General features: G+C 35.2%; 1 protein-coding gene across 2 annotated transcripts in view; it reads right to left on the reverse strand.

Annotated features, from left to right (window-relative positions):
* Positions 1 to 10215, reverse strand: part of LOC123554917 (RNA-binding protein RO60-like) — a 62963-nt gene extending 52748 nt beyond the window's left edge. For both annotated transcript variants that reach the window (XM_053547577.1, XM_053547571.1), the window contains exon 1: positions 10060 to 10215. The gene's annotated coding sequence lies outside the window, so the exon portion shown is untranslated. The remainder of the gene's footprint in view (positions 1 to 10059) is intronic.
* Between the last annotated feature and the right edge of the window lie 7835 nt (positions 10216 to 18050).

Genomic DNA, 18050 nt, shown 5'->3' on the forward strand with positions numbered 1-18050 from the left:
AAGGGCCATCATTCTTGCAAAAAGCAGGATAGAGTTATGTTTCTTGATGAACAGAGCCAGCTTATGATGGTGAACAACTGTTGCAAGTTTCAAAGCAATAGCTTTGATAGTTTAGGAGAAAAGTTTACCCAAACATAAAACTTAACCAAGAAATCTGATATTTTCTAAGTCGAAAAGAGGCCATAATTCTTGCAAAAAGCAGTATGGAGTTATGTTTCTTGATGTACTGGGTCAGCTTATGATGGTAAACAAGTGTTGCAAGTTCCAAAGCAATAGCTTTGATAGTTTAGGAGAAAAGTTGACTTAAACATAAAACTTAACCAAGAAATCTGATATTTTCTAAGTCCAAAAGGGGCCATAATTCTTGTAAAAAGCAGGACAGAGTTATGTTTCTTGCTGTACAGGGTTAGCTTATGATAGTGAACAACTGTTGCAAGTTTCAAAGCAATACCTTTGATAGTTTAGGAGAAAAGCTGACCTAAACATAAAACTTAACCAAGAAATCTGATTTTCTAAGTCCAAAAGGGGCAATAATTCTTGCAAAAAGTAGGATGGAGTTATGTTTCTTGATGTGCTGGGTCAGCTTATGATGGTGAACAAGTGTTGCAAGTTTCAAAGCAATAGCTTTGATAGTTTATGAGAAAAGTTGACCTAAACATAAAACTTAACCAAGAAATCTGAATTTTTCTAAGTCGAAAAGGGGCCATAATTCTTGCAAAAAGCAGGACAGAGTTATGTTTCTTGCTGTACAGGGTCAGCTTATGATGGTGAACAAGTGTTGCAAGTTTCAAAGCAATAGCTTTGATAGTTTAGGAGAAAAGCTGACCTAAACATAAAACTTAACCAGGCAACGCCGACACAGACGCAGACGACGCCGACGCCGACGCCGATCAAGTGATGACAATAACTCATTTTTTTTTCAAAAAATCAGATGAGCTAAAAATGAAAATAAGGAAAAAACAATTGGTCCCAGTGGGGCTTGAACCTACGCACCCCTGAAAATTGCAGTCAAGGTAGGTTTATGGTAGGAATTGAATACTCTTCAAAAAGGAGGTACTCTATTACATGCCTAATACCTTAGTGGAAAATTGTCACAGTTTTTGAGAACGCTTTCTTTAATTGGTCTTGTACTCGACTGAAAACTGTAGTATTCGGACGAATGTCTGAATAACTTAAAGGACAGATAGAACTGTATAAAATGTCTGAATTTTTCTATTAAAGCATTTGCAGAAAACACTTCTAGTTCGATCAAAATACGTTTACATGTACATAGTCGAGTGCTGAAAATTCTATTACAAATATCAGCAAAACCGCACATACTAATAAATAAACAGGCCAACAGATGGAAGGCAACCACGCGAAATTGTATATTTTGCTTAAAGACTATATGAGGAAAAGAATAAAAATCGGAGCAAGTCTGATAATCATTTGACAAGGATTCCCATTACTTATTTTTGAAGACAATAAAGAATATCATTATAACCATAATATAACATTTAATACCATTTTAACAAGGACGAGGAAAATTTATTTTATACAAAAAGGAAGATAATCATGCACGGATAAACTGGAAGGTACAATTGTATTTGCTGAAACACTGCATGAGGTAGAATAAAGGCACATCCTTGAGGCAGCGTGCCTGTAACGACATTCGGCAATTTCCGTGTGATTATATACTTATTCTCGGTAGACAATCGGCATTCTTCGGACAACAGCTTAACGTCTACGTCTCGGCATAAATAACAAAAAAATGGCGTAATTTGCTGAATGTTGTTACGTTTCCATTACCATAATGCATACACACAGATTTTCGGCACATCTAGACCTTTGATAATGGTACTTGTATCTAATTTGATTTACAAACGGAGACACTATATCGTAAAAGAACTTAAGGTTGTCTATTTTGGGTCTCCATCAAGCCTGAACGACCTACAACGGACAATTTAATTTAAAAAAAAACTGAAATACAAAAGTATTGAGTTACCTAAAAGGTTGTTAAATCGAATTTTATCACTCAGTATTAAGTTTATATTAAATGGGTTTATTCTGAACCTGTGGAGCTCTGGTCACACAATACACTTCTTTAAACTCGAAGGTAAAGTTTTACCCAATAATGTCAATCATTTTTCCCGATTGGTTTATCTGCATAATCAAGTGTACCAAAAGAGCACTGCACAAAGAATGGCCTTGTGCGAACAAAGTAAGATGTCTTGAGTGCATTACATTCCTCAATAGTGTCAAATTACATAAATACAATTTAAACTAGAACTGTCACAGGAGTGACTCATACCCCCACCATACGGTCTTGTCACAGAAGAATGGCAACCATAAGAAATCTTAAAAATACTTTGGAGCACTTCATCCTGGGCTTCCACATATAAGTAATACTAGTATAATACATACTAGTAAATATATTAAATCTCCAATATTAGAGATACACTAAAAGTGAATACAAAAAAAGTGTCTTACCGACCCATGTTACCACAGAAAAATGTATTTACTTTTTACATAGGACTTATAATAAAAAAGTTAGAAAAATACCTAAAATATTGAAAATCTAAAAATAGGATTTCTAAAAATAGACTAATTCCTGGAATTAAAGGGGAAGAAACTCAGTACAAAGGTTAAAAAATGGTTACTTCCCTTTGGCTCTAAGCCAATCAGAATGAGATATAGTGAAAATACATCCAAATTAACCTCAAATTCTAGGTAAACGGGGACACAATTCACGAAAAATTAGTGTCAGAGTTATGCACCTTGTGTCACATGATGTGGGTGATGTGGTGGAACATCTGTTTTAAGTCTGAATCAAATCCATTCAGTAGTAACTGAGATATAGTGAAAATACATCAAAATTAACCTTAAATTCTAAGTAAAAAGGGACATAATTCATGAAAAATTGGTGTCAGAGTTATGCACCTTGTGTCACATGATGTGGGTGATGAGGTGGAACATCTATTTTAAGTTTGAATCAAATCCATTTTGTAATAATTGAGATATAGTGAAAATACATCAAAATCAACCTTAAGTTTAAAGTAAAAGGGGACATAATTCATAAAAAATTTATGTCAGAGTTAAGCACCTTATGTCACATCATCTGGGTGATGAGGTGGAACAACTATTTTAAGTTTGAATCAAATCCATTTAGTAATAACTGAGATATAGTGAAAATACAACAAAATTAACCTTAAATTCTAAGTGAAAGGGGACATAATTCATGAAAACTTGGTGTCAGAGTTATGCACCTTGTGTCACATGATGTGGGCACATGATGTGGGTGATGAGGTGGAACATCTATTTTAAGTTTGAATCGAATCCATTCAGTAGTAACTGAGATATAGTGAAAATACATCAAAATCAACCTTAAATTCTAAGTAAAAAGGGGCATAATTCATAAAAGAAATGGTGTCAGAGTTATGCACAATGTGTCACATGATGTGGGTGATGAGGTGGAACATCTATTTTAAGTTTGAATCAAATCCATTTAGTAATAACTGAGATATAGTGAAAATACAACAAAATTAACCTTAAATTCAAAGTAAAAGGGGACATAATTCATGAAATCTTGGTGTCAAGAGTTATGCACCTTGTGTCACATGATGTGGGTGATAAGGTGGAACATGTATTTTAAGTTTGAATCAAATCCATTTGGTAATAACTGAGATAATAGATTTCGGGACGCGACGGGACGCGACGGGACGCGACGCGACGCGACAAAACTGACTCCTATATACCCCCCTCAAACATGTTTGGTGGGGGTATAATGAATATACTACATGTACGCAATGTATTTTATTCTATATCTAGGACAAATCGTTTCACCCAACGCGGCGTTCGCCTGTCACTTATGTGAAAATAATAGTTATCACTAACGATCGCAATGCCACAATAAAAAGTAATTTAATTCCTAATTTGTTATACTTTTCCACTGTTAAAATTATGTTGGACTACCACAGCCTCCTACGCAGTGGTCTTCCCTTACAGTAAGGATAACTCTTGCAGCCCAAACATTTTTTAAAGCTTTTGTTTATTTCATCATTTGAAAAAAAGATTTTAGTTACTAAAATTGTTTTGAGTATTTTAAAAGACTTAATGCTAATATACTTGATTAAATGAAAAAAAAAAGAAAAATAAAAGTAAATAGTATTTGAATTTCTTTTCAATGGGCATGTGATTTTCATTTATGATTGATATACCACTTGGGGAAATAATCGCTTCTGCGAGTGCATGACTATCAGGAAACATGCAAACCTTTGTGAGGCTTAGTGGCGTCGCAAGTCAGGCGTCAGGGGTGGGCACTTCGGCAAGAAAAAGTGAGAGAAAGTTATAAAAAAAGTAAGTTACTTCTAACATTCTTGCAGAAACGTTGAATGCACACTGGAGCTACCCAGCAGATCGGGACCAATGGTAACCTAGGCTTATATAATTGATCATGTTTTTGTTGTCACACCGACTCAATTATAGGTCAAAGGCGACTTTGAAGCTTTGGTGGTGGAGGAAGACCCCAGGTGCCTTTCCGTGCATTATTTCATCACGGGCTGGCACCAAGGTAGAGCTTCTGACACCAGCTCAATGGCTTCCTCACATGAAGAATTCAACGGCCAGTGAGGTTTGAACCAGCATTGGTAAGGGACAGTCTCTACCCTGAGTTGTTAATTACAAGAAACCCACATGGGTCTGAGCGGATAACCTTAGGTTGACTCTGACGTTTTTGGTCTTGCTTTTAACCTAGTTTTGCTAACATCTATTAAGAAGTTTATTAAATGTAATATGTTTTCATTATTTTAGCTGTCACGACATCAAAACCATTTAAGCAATTTTGATAGATCCAACAAAAGGTCAACAAATCAAATTTATTCATTCAGGTTTGTAACAAGAAGTTGTTTAAGGATTTTCCTATATCAGCTCTTGCAGCCCCTACCTTTAAGTCAAGCGGTAACATTTCAATAAAATTTGGAAAAGTTATCGAAGGAGGCTACATACCAAATTTGTCGAAGATCGTTCAATTTCTTCCCGAAAAGAAATTATTAAAAGTTGTTTTCCTAAAAGGTTCATTAGATTTTAATAATTTACTCTTTTTTTTTATCTCCGACTGCACCTAAAAGAGGTCAATAGGAACCATTTTGACACACTTGAGAGAGTTTCATGCAAGGATGATCCTTGTAACAGGCCAAGTTTGATCACGACCTGTCAAGCTGTACATGAGAAGAAACGTTTGAACGGTTTTCTATCTTTAGCAATGCCCCTACATGAGGTCAAGCAAAGCCATGTTTACAAACTTGACAATGGTCCATATGATAATACTACAGACCATGTTTGGTGAAGATACATAAAGTTGTTCATGAAGAGAAGTCGTTTAAAAGTTTGTTTCTATTTTAGCTCTAGTGGCAAGTACAAGGGCCCCAAAAGGAAACAGTAAACACAGCCAAGCGAGGACCTTACAGTAATGCTAAATTACATGTTTGGTAAAGACCCATCAGGCGACTTATGAGAGGAAGTTATTTTTCATGTTGTGGTCAAAAGAAAATAAAAGACTAAATAAGTTCAGCGGAACTACTTAATTACATATTAAAGAGGTCTCTGCATGGATGCAACAGGCCAAACTTGATAACGATCCATTTATTGGTTCATGAGAACTCTGAGGGCTTCTCATAAAGGCCCGATGAGGAACCATTTTAACAAACTTTATCAAACTTGAAAGAAGACGCATATACACAAGAATGCTTTAGACCATTCTGATGAACATCCATAAGTGTTTCTTGAGAGGAAGTCTTTTAAATGTTTTTTTGGTGACTGCTAAAAGGAATCAATTGGAACGATTTGAACATTTGAACAAAAGTGAGAGAATTCTATTACAGAATGCTGCAGACATAACTTGATGAAGATCCGTCAAGTTGTACATTAAATTCAGTCAATAGTTATCTCGCTCGATACTAACAAGAGCTGTCACAGGAGACAGCGCGATCGGCTATTTCAATGCTGGGTAGTGAAACTGAGCACATCTGAGGAAGCTGGAGCTGTCATTAGAGTGCTTAATGACTCCAATAAGAATGAAGATATTGGACAATAGAGCCTCTGTCAAAAGTATTAAGTAATAAGAGAGATAAAAAAACATTAAATAAGTATAATTCTAAGCAAAAAAGGGGATAATTCATGAAATATTGGTGCAAGACTAATTTTTCAAGTTTGAATCAAATCCATACTGAGATATAGTGAAAATGCATCAAAATTAACCTAAAAGTCTAAGTAAATGGGGGCATAATTCATGAAATGTTGGTAATAGAGTTATAGACCTTGTGTCATATGATTAGGTTGATAAGGTGGAACAACTTTTTAAGTTTGAATCAAATCCATTAAGTAATTACTGAGATGGAGTGAAAGTGTATCAAAACTTTAACCAGAAATTCTAAGTAAAAAGGGGTATAATTCATTATGAATGAAATGTTGGTGCAAGAGTTTTGGTCCTTGTGTTATATGATGTGAGTGATGATGTTGTATAACAATTTTAAATTTGAATCAAATCCATTCAGTAATAACTGAGATAAGAGTGAAAATGCATCAAAACTTTAACCTGAAGTTCTAAGTAAAAGGGGTACATAATTCATGAAATATTGGTACAAGAATTATGGACTTTGTGTCATATGATGCGGGTGATAAGGTTGAACAAATCCATCAAGTAATTACAGAAAAATATTGAAAGTCCATCAAAACTTAAACCAAATTGCGTGAACAGGAAAAAGCAAATTTGGAGTGTTTTTTAATAACATGCTATATGTAGATGTATAGGTGTTGATCAAGATTAGGTTACTTTATAACCATCAGGTAGCCTTGGTAGTCTTAGAGGGTATATCAGGTGACCAAACAGTGTTCGCTTTTAAAATATATCACTACTTTATCCATGTTTTCAACCCAGTTTGATATATATGGACATATCCTCTTGGTAACCATTTCAGATTAAGATCGAGTACCTGAGGAGAAGTCATTATTTTTGACTATATCTGGAATGTTTTCAAGCTGGTACGAGCCTTTACGATACTGGAAACAATTTGAAATCTGAGCTGTCTTTGGAAACTCGGGTAGATCATACATTGACGTTTGGTAGTAAGTTCAAATTCCTAGACGATGATGCCACAAATCGATGTATCAACTCCATATTTCGACTAGGTAACACGATATTTCAAGATACAACCTCAAAAATTTCGACTAACTTTACTCGTAATTTCGAGATAGTAAGTCAAAATTTTGAGTTAGTCGCACGAATTTCGAGATACATTAGTCGAAAGTTTGAGTTACGTATCTGAAAATTTCGAGTTACTTATTCGAAAGTACGAGTTAGTAAATAATTAGAACCTGCCACTCATGATCTGCAAAAGGTGAAAGTTTTTATGATTGATTTCACGTATTGGCAAAGATTGCATGTAGGTAAATTGTATAGCCTTCTGTAACTTTAAAGCAGAATTACTGAATCTGTGTATTGCATGCCAGAAAGCCGAAAAAGGGACATAACATTCGAAGATGCAAAACAGTTATTGAACCTGTGCAGTGTATTTGGATTATCACAGTGAATAAGTGTGCGAAGTTTCAATCCATTCCTACAAGCACTTCATGAGATACGGGCTTTCATACAACAAGAGCTGTCCGTAAGACAGCAAATGCTTGACTATCATTGTCTCAGAAGAAGGAAAAGTACCCTAAATGTTAAAATATCTATAGCCTTTCAATCTCATATCCGCATTAGTTTGAGAGATAGTAACTTGCACGCAAAACTTAAACCAGAAGGTTTTAAGTTCAAAAGGGGACATTATTTTACAAAATAAATATCAGAGTTATTGGACTTGTTATTATGACTGAATTTTAAAAAAAGAACCTGAAGATACTAGTGAAGTTTTAATTCAATATTTGCATTAGTTTTTGAGATTGTAACTTGCATGAAAAACTTACACAAGGATTTGCTAAGTCCAAAGTGGGCGCATTATTTGGCCAAAATGCATGTCAGAGGTATGGAAACTGATGTTATTACTTAGTTTTATAACCCCAAAAAACATTTTAAGTTTCAAATCAAATATCTGCATTAGTTTAGGACAGTAATTTGCATGAAAAACTTTAACCAGGATTTTCTTGGTCTAAATGTGGGCATTATTTGCCCAAAATGCATGTCAGATTTATGGGACTTGATCCTGTGAGGCTGATTATTGACATAGAATAAATGAAAATAAGTTTCAAAGCGCTATGCCCTCAAATAATTGCTATATGTACTTGTATGCAAAACTTTCAAATGGGGCCATAATTTGGCCAAATTACATGTCAGAGTTAATGGACTTGATGCTATCACCTAGTTTCTATAACGCCGAAGACACGTGTGAAGTTTCAATTCAATATCTGCATTAGTAACTTGCATGCAAAACTTAAAGCAGGATTTTCTACGTCATAAAGGGGGGGGGGCATAATTTGCCCACAATACATGTTAGTGTCATGGGATTTGATCCAGTGAGGTTTGTAATTCACTAGAAAAAAGAAAAAAAACAAGAGGGTCATGATGGCCCTATATCGCTCACCAGAGTTTATCTGGCCTACTGACCTAATTTGATACCCCAAATGACCCAGTTTCAAATTCATTCTAAATATCATCAAGACAAACATTTCGACCAAGTTTCATATAGATTGAGTCACAACTGTTGCCTTTAGAGTGTTCACAAACTTTTCCTTTGATTTGACCATGTGACCTAGTTTTTGACCCAAAATGACCCAAATAGTCCGATTAAGTTTCATAAAGATTGAGTCACAACTGTGGCCTCTAGAGTGTTCTCAAGCTTTTCTTTGATCTGGCCTACTGACCAAGTTTTTGACCCCACATGACCCAGTTTCGAACATGAGCTAGAAATCATCAAGAAAAACATTCTGATAACGTTTCATAAAGATTTGGTCACAACTGTGGCCTCTGAGTGTTCACAAGCTTTTCCTTTGATCTAGCCTACTGACCTACTTTTGACCCCATATGATCAAGATTCGAACTTGATCTAGAGATCATCAAGACAAACATTCTGACAAAATTTCATAAAGACTGAGGTATAACTGTGGCCTCTAGAGTGTCCATAAGCTTTTCCTTTGATGTGGCCTACTGACCTAGTTATGACCCCACGTGACCCAGATTCAACTCTGACATAGAGATCATCAAGACAAATATTCTGACTAAATTTCATAAAGATTAAGTCACAACTGTGGCCTCTTGAGTGTTCAAAAGTTTTTCCTTTGATCTGGCCTACTGCCATACTTTTTGATGCCATAAAACCCAGTTTCAAACTTGGCCTAGAGATCATCAAGACAAACATTCTGACCAAGTTTCATAAAGATTGGGTCACAACTGTGGCCTCTAGAGTGTTCACAACTTTTCCTTTGATTTGACCGGGTGACCTAGTTTTTAAACCCACATGACCCAGATTCGATCATGACCTATAGATTATCAAGAGAAACATTCTGATTAATTATCATGAGTTTCAAAACTTAAATTATGATCTCTAGCGTGTTGACAAGTGTGACGCCTTCGCCGACACCGAAGCCGACGCCAGGATGAGTAGAAAAGCTCGGACTATTCCTCGAAAATCAAGCTAAAAGGTAACCCAAACTGGAACACTCCGACGTACGGGTGAATCCAACAGCTCTACCTTCTCTCCGAATAGTCGAGTTAAAACTTAGTGACAAGTCATCCCCTTGATATGTCAATATTGACAAGGATTTTGATCTAAATATATATATATATATATATATATATATATATATATATATATATATATATATATATATACGATAATATATGAAGGATACTATGATGAAGATAACAGTATATCTTAACATAAGATGAAACTGATATTTTATTAAAATTGAAACATTTTCTGTTCTCTATATTATGAACACTTTTAGCATCATAAGTACTTATTTCCGATTTACTATTGACTTTTCTTGCATCGACCTATAACACGACAGACAACACAAACAGGATTCCGTACCTTTTAGAACGAAGACAGATTATTATTGAAGAATCATCAAAAGAGTATTACTTACCCTGTATCATTATATAGCGCCCTTGATATGAAATATAATACCGTTGTGCACATGTCTAAAGCTTACTAACATTTAGTAACAAATCAACCCGGAAGAGAAAAGAAGTGTTTCCGACTTAAGAACGTTTGCACTTGAAAATCGTATATTGTTAACGCAGTGAAGTAGAGCAAATTCCATGGATAGTATCATAATCACGATTTCAACTTATAAATTCGGTTATCTGATCATTTTTCAAAGAATATTCACGTGTTTATCTTGGAAGGTAATAATACTGTATACCCTGATGCCTGTGATCCTTAATCTTCTCTATGAATAATTCTTTTAATTTAACGAAGGACAATTTTTGAAATTTCTATAGCACTCGTCACATGCACAAGATTTGAACCTGCTTCGCGTATAAACTGTAAAGATAGTAACTGTTATGCAGACAACCGGATCAGTTTCCGATACATTTGTTAAAGATGACATCGACACTTTTGATTTTGATTTGTTATTTCTATTCTCGCAAAAGTTGCTCCATATTCATATAAAGATAATAAAACTACAGAAATCAGAAATAAGAAACTATCGGCAACAGAGAGTACTTTAAACTTGCAAGGTCTAATCATAATGGAAAATTGTCACAATTTTCGAGAGCAGTTTTATTCACTGGTCTCATACTTGATTTAAAACTGTTACGGTAGTATTCGGACAAATGTCCGGATTCCTCAAATTCCAGGTTGGACTTGGTTCTTGAGTTCTGTATAAAATGTATAAATTATTCGATAATCAAATATTTCTTTTATGAAAGCCGTTGGAACAGACCCTTCTAAATCGATCAAAATACGTTTACATTACGTACTTTGCCCGCCCGCCTGCTCAGCTCAGTAGGTAGAGCGTTGGTCTACGGATCGCGGGGTCGCGAGTTCGATCCTCGGGTGGGGCGTATGTTCTCCGTGACTATTTGATAAACGACATTGTGTCTGAAATCATTAGTCCTCCACCTCTGATTCATGTGGGGAAGTTGGCAGTTACTTGCGAAGAACAGGTTTGTACTGGTACAGAATCCAGGAACACTCGTTAGGTTAATTGCCCGCCGTTACATGACTGAAATACTGTTGAAAAACGGTGTTAAACCAAAAACAAACAGAAATTGTATATATGCTTAAAGACTACATGAGGCAAAGGACAAAAATCGGAGCAAATCTAAAACTGATTTGACAATGATTCCCCTTCCATATTTTTCAAGACAGTAAAGCTTAATTATTATCATATAAAAACGTAACACTTTATGACAAGGATTATGAAAAATATTTTATAGAAAAATATCAAGATAATCGTGCACGAATAACCTGGAAGACAGTCACGCGCTATAGTAAATTTTGCTTAAAGTCTTCATGAGACTTCTTTGAGGTAGTGTCCCGTAATAACACTTCGGACGTAACTATAGCTCAATGCACACGCCACGCCGCTCTCCGTAACAAGAGCTGTCACAGGAGACATCGCGCTCGACTATTTCGAAGCTGAATAGTGAAAATGGGCACATTTGGGGAAGCTGAGTTGTCACTTAAGTGTGTAATAACTCCAATGTGGATGAAGATATTGGACAATAGCTAGAGTTTGTATCAAAATTAACAAGTAATAAGATTGTATCAAAACATTAAATAAGTATAATTCTAAGCAAAAAGGGGGCATAATTCATGATATATTTGTGCAAGAGTGCTGCACCTTGTGTCATATGATGTGGGTAGTGATGTGGAACAACTACTTTAAGTGTGAATCAAACCCACTTAGTAATAACTGAGATTAAGTGAAAGTGAACAAAAACCAAAAAAAAGAGAGATAATTCAAGGAATGATTGTGCTAGAGTTACGATCCTTGTGTCATATCATGTGAGTGATTATGTTAAACAACTATTTTAAGTTTAAATCAAATCCTCTCTGTATGAACAGAGATATAGTGAAAATGCATCACAAATTAAATTAAACTTAAATTCTAAGTAAAAGGGGGCAAAATTCATGATAAATTAGACAATATGGACCTTGAGTCATATGATGTAGGTAATACAGTGGAACAATTACTTTACGTTTAAATTAATCCATTTAGAAATGACTGAGATAAGACAGAGTGAAAAAGAACCTAAACTTTAACCTAACATTCTGAGTAAAAAGGGTTAATAATTCCTGAAATTCCTGTGTTATTTGATTTGATGACGTGGAACAATTATTTTAAGTTTGAATCGAATCCTCTTTGTATGAATAGAGATAGAGTGAAAATTCATCATATTCAACCTTAAACTCAAGTAAAAGGGGGACATATTTCATAAAAAATTGGTGCCAGAGTTATGAACGGTGTGGTTGATAATGTGGAACTACTATTTTAAACTTGAATAAAATCCATTTAGTAATAACTGAGATAGAGTGAAAGTGCATCTAAACTTTAACCTTAAATTCTAAGTAAAACGGGGGATAATTCATGAAATACTGGTGCAAGAGTTTTGAACATTGAGTCATAAGATGTTATTGATAATGTGGAACAATTATTTTAAGTTTGAATCAAATCCATTTAGTAATAACTGAGATAGAGCGAAGGTGCATCAAAACTTTAACCAGAAATTCTAAATAAAAAGGGGCATAATTCATGAAATTCTAGTGTGAGAGTTATGACCCTTGGCCGTATGATGTGGGTGATGATGCGTAATAACTATTTTAAGTTTGAAACGAATTCGTCAAGTAATTACAGAAATAAAGAGAAAGTGCACCAAAACTTTAAACAATGTGCGGACGCGGAAGGACGCCAACGCCGGGCCGAGTAGGACAGCTCTCCATACTTCGTATAGTCGGGTTAAAAACGAGATTGAAGAAATTTTCAAAATGTTGTTACGTGTCCATTACCGTAAATGCATACACACAAATTATCGGCAGTCCTGACTAATGGTATCTGCGTGTCTAGACTTTTAATAAAGACCCCAAAATGATTTACAAACGCAGAAATTTTATGGCAAAAGAACTAAATGTTGTCTATTATGGGTCCTTATTAAGCGCTGACGACCTACAACGGACAATTGATAAAATATTAAATTCCGTACATATAACGGAACATGGTGACATTTGCCGAAAGTTATACATGCACACAGATTATCGGCACATCTAGACGTTGATTATGGTATCTAATTTGTTTTTTTTTACAGACCCTAAATTGATTTACATCCCGAGACACTATATTGTAAAAGAACTTAAGGTTGTCTATTATGCATCTCTATTAAGCGTGAACGACCTACAACGGAAAGTTTAATAAAAACAAGAGCTGTCCGTAAGACAGCCAAGCTTGACTATTCGAAATATTGTCACAGAAGATGGAAATTATTACCCAAAATGTTAAATATCAAAAGAGTTTTAAGTTCAAAAGGGGACATATCAGAGTTATGGGACTTGATGCTATCAACTAGTTTTATAACCCCGAAGAAACATGTTAAGTTTCAATTCAATATCTGCATTAGTTTTGGGGATAGTAACTTGCATGTAAAACTTTAACCAGAATTTTCCAAGTCCAAAAGGGGGCATAATTTGCTCAAAATACATGTTAAGAGTTATGGAACTTGACCCAGTGAGGTTGGTAATTGACTTAGAAAAAGAATAAATAAGTTTCAAAGCTATATGCCTTTTGGTAATAGCTGTATGTACTTGCACGCAAAACTTTAACCAGGATTTTCTAAGTCCAAAAGGGGGCATAATTTGCCCAAAATACAAGTCAGAGTTATGGGACTTGGTGCTATCAACTAGTTTTATAACCCCGAAGACACATGTGAAGTTTCAATTTAATATCTGTAGTAGATTTGGAGATAGTTACTTGCATGTAAAACTTTAACCAGGATTTTCTAAGTCCAAAAGGGGGCATAATTTGGCCAAAATACATGTCAGAGTTATGGGACTTGACCCAGTGAGGTAGGTAATTGACCTAGAAAAAGAATAAATAAGTTTCAAAGCTATATGCCTTTAAATGATAGCTGTATGTACTTGCATCAAGGTGTGACGCCGACGCCGACGCCAGGGTGAGTAGAATAGCTAGACTATTCTTCGAATAGTCGAGCTAAAAAAACTGAAATACAAAAAAAATCGATTTTACCTGAAAGGTTGTTCAATCCAATTCCTTTCACTCAGTATTAAGTTTATACTAAAAGGGTTTTATTCCGAATATGTAGATCTCTGTTTACATGATACACTTGAATGAACTTCTTAAACTCAAAGGTAAATGTCAATCCTTTTTTCCAGTTAATGTATCTATAACATCATGTGTACGAAAAGGGTATTTCTGAAAGAATGGCCCTGCCCGAAGATAGTAATATGAGTGCATTCCTCAATGTGTCAAATTACGTAAAAAAAAAAAATTTAAATGGATATACAGGTGCGCATGTACTTTATTCTTTACTGTAGGCCAAGTCGATTTACCACACGCGGCGTTCGCATGTATCTTACTTGACAATAATAATTTTTACTAACGATCATATTGGCGCTCGCCGGCCTTGAGAGCCACATAAAAAATGCATATTATTATGTTGGACTACCACAGTATCCTTCGCAGTGGTCTCCCCTTACAGTATGGATACCACTGCAAATCGAATTTCTTTTTTCAAAGTTTTGATAAATCGTTTTTTTATCATTTGAAAATAGATTTTAGTTATTGAAATTGTTTCGAGACTCAGTATTTTAAGAGATTTAATTTTAATGTGCTTGACATAATTAATATAAGAAAAAAAGTATTTGAATTTCATTTCAACAGACATGTGATTTTCATGGTCACGTGATATTTGTGATAAAAACAGTTGGGGATATAATCGATGCTGCGAGTCGAGACCATCAGAAAACATGCATATCTTTACAACAACAATGTCTATCTCGGTGGCGTCGCAAGTTAGGCTGGAGGGGTGGCACTTCGACAAGAAAGAGTGAGAGTCGATCATAAAAGAGTAAATTACTTCTAACATTCTAGAAATCGATGACAAACTAGAGCAACCCAAACAGCAAATCATCACCAGTGGTAACCTAGGCTTGTATTATCGATTAAGTTAAGTTTTTTTGTTGGGGTTGACCTCACAATCACATAATTATAGTGCATTGGCAACTTTCACGCTTTAATGGTGCAGGAAGACATAGGTGCCCCTCCGTGCATTATTTCATCAAGGGCTGACACCTGGGTTTGAACCACCGACCCTCCGTAAGCCAGCTGGGTGACTTCCTTACATGAAGAATTCAACGTCCCAAGTGAAGTTTGAACCCATATCGGTGTGGGGCAAGTAATTTGATGTCCGATGAAGTCTGTTTAATCCGGGTGTAAATCTTTGCTTCAAGAGGTAACAGTAAACAAATTCGAGCGAGGAACAATACTACAGAACATACTTGATAGAGATCCACCAGGCGGCTTATGAAAAGATGAAAGGATGCAACAGGCCATCTTTTAGGGGTTATCTAGCTTGATATTGAAAAATGTAACTCTTTAATTTAACTTAGGTAAACAGTAACACAACATTTTGGAGTTTCTTTATACCATGATATATACATGTATAGATGTATAGGTCCTATTCGCGATTAGCTACCTCTTTAACCATCGGATAGTCTTAGAGGGTAATATAAGATCATATCATTATTGTAACCACGTTTTCGACAGTTTGATATATAAAGACATTTCCTCCGGGTAACCGTTTCAGATTAAGATCCAGTACCCGTGTAGCTTTCGATTTTGACAACATCTAAAATGTTTTCGACCTATGTAATACCGCCAGTACATACTATACATGTACACGCAGGAATACATCCTTGATACAATTTGAAATCGCATCTACCTTTAGATCGAGGCTAGGGTATATCATATATTAACGTATGGTAGTAAATTATAATTCCTATATATAAATGAATGTATATACGACAAGTATATGTGATGCATGTATGTTTATGCAGCTTTCTTATAAAATCTTAACCAAACAACTAAATAGAAACAGGGGCATAATTTTCGTATTTTTTTTTTTTAATTAAAAGTAGTGATATTTCAGATTTCCTATCGACTTGCACTGCGTCGTATCGCGCGGTGCTTTAAATATACAAGACATATTAAAGGGTTATTAATTGCCCTGTATAATTATGTAGAGCCCTTTATATAAAATATAATACAATGTACCCATAAACGGCATTCCTTAAAAGTTATTAACATTTAGTAAGAAATAAACCAGGAAGATAAAAAGAGTTGTTTCCCAATTAGTAACATTTGCACTATAATGAAACACAACTCCACGTGATAGATGATACGCACATTGTCTCTTTAACAATACCAATCCTATTTTGCTGGGAAGACACCAAAATCTGATAGGCAGATAATGTTTAGGAAGTGAAGGAGTGCAAATTCTCAGGATAAAAGTATCATAAACTATCTCGAAATATAACTTACAAATTCGGTGATGAGACCAGTTTAAGAGACTATCCACGTGTTTGTTTGTCTTGGAAGATTATAATTCTGTACACCCTGATGCTGGGAAATGCTGTAATCAACTCTATAAATAATTTGATGAATCTAATACCCCAGTCACACATACGGCGCGGATACCTACGCCTGGCCACTGATAGAAATGTAGTAATCCGTATCAATCCGTACCTATGGATTGGTACGGATTGATACGGATTACTACTGTAAGGTACGGCTCAGGTACGGATCCATACGGATAACTATGTTTCTATACGTGGCTAGACGTAGCTATCCGTGCCGTATGTGTGACTGGGGTATAAGAAAGAACAATGTTTTTAATTTTCACAAAGTGTGACTGGTCAACACTTCTAAAGCGCTCTTCACATGCGCAAGATGAACACCCGGTTCGAGTATAAACTGCGAAGTAAAAAATAGGTATGCACACAGTCCAAACCAGTTTCCGATACATTTGTAAAAGATGACATCGGCACTTTTGACTTTGATTTATTTGTTGTTGTTTTTCTATCGAAAGCTACTGCACAGTCTTGTTAAAATGATAAAACTATAGCACAGAAATCAAAATTAAAACAACTAAAGCGAACAGAGAGCTACTAGTATTTAAACTCGCAAGGTTTATTTCTTATTGATTATTCTTACTGAAAACTGTAGTATTTATATCGAATGTTCAGATGCCTAAAATGATAGGTTGGACAGGGTTTTTCAATTATGTATAAAATGTAAACATAAATGGAGATCAATCAATGACCCAAATCATAATCCTACCTTGCATTTACCTATACACCTGTATCACACAAGTTAAAAGGAAAAACGAAGAAACTATAAGATTAAAACAAGAGCTGTCCGTAAGACAGCCAAGCTCGACTATTCGAAATATTGTCACAGAAGCTGGAAATTATTACCCAAAATGTTTAATATCAAAAGAGTTTTAAGTTCAAAAGGGGACATATCAGAGTTATGGGACTTGATGCTATCAACTAGTTTTATAACCCCGAAGAAACATGTTAAGTTTCAATTCAATATCTGCATTAGTTCTGGGGATAGTAACTTGCATGTAAAACTTTAACCAGAATTTTCTAAGTCCAAAAGGGGGCATAATTTGCTCAAAATACATGTTAAGAGTTATGGAACTTGACCCAGTGAGGTTGGTAATTGACCTAGAAAAAGAATAAATAAGTTTCAAAGCTATATGCCTTTTGGTAATAGCTGTATGTACTTGCACGCAAAACTTTAACCAGGATTTTCTAAGTCCAAAAGGGGGCATAATTTGCCCAAAATACAAGTCAGAGTTATGGGACTTGGTGCTATCAACTAGTTTTATAACCCGAAGACACATGTGAAGTTTCAATTTAATATCTGTAGTAGTTTTTGAGATAGTTACTTGCATGTAAAACTTTAACCAGGATTTTCTAAGTCCAAAAGGGGGCATAATTTGGCCAAAATACATGTCAGAGTTATGGGACTTGACCAGTGAGGTAGGTAATGATCTAGAAAAAGAAAAAATAAGTTTCAATCTATATGCCTTTTAGTAATAGCTGTAT

This window comes from Mercenaria mercenaria, chromosome 7 (assembly GCF_021730395.1).
Source record: "Mercenaria mercenaria strain notata chromosome 7, MADL_Memer_1, whole genome shotgun sequence".
NCBI lineage: Eukaryota > Metazoa > Mollusca > Bivalvia > Venerida > Veneridae > Mercenaria > Mercenaria mercenaria.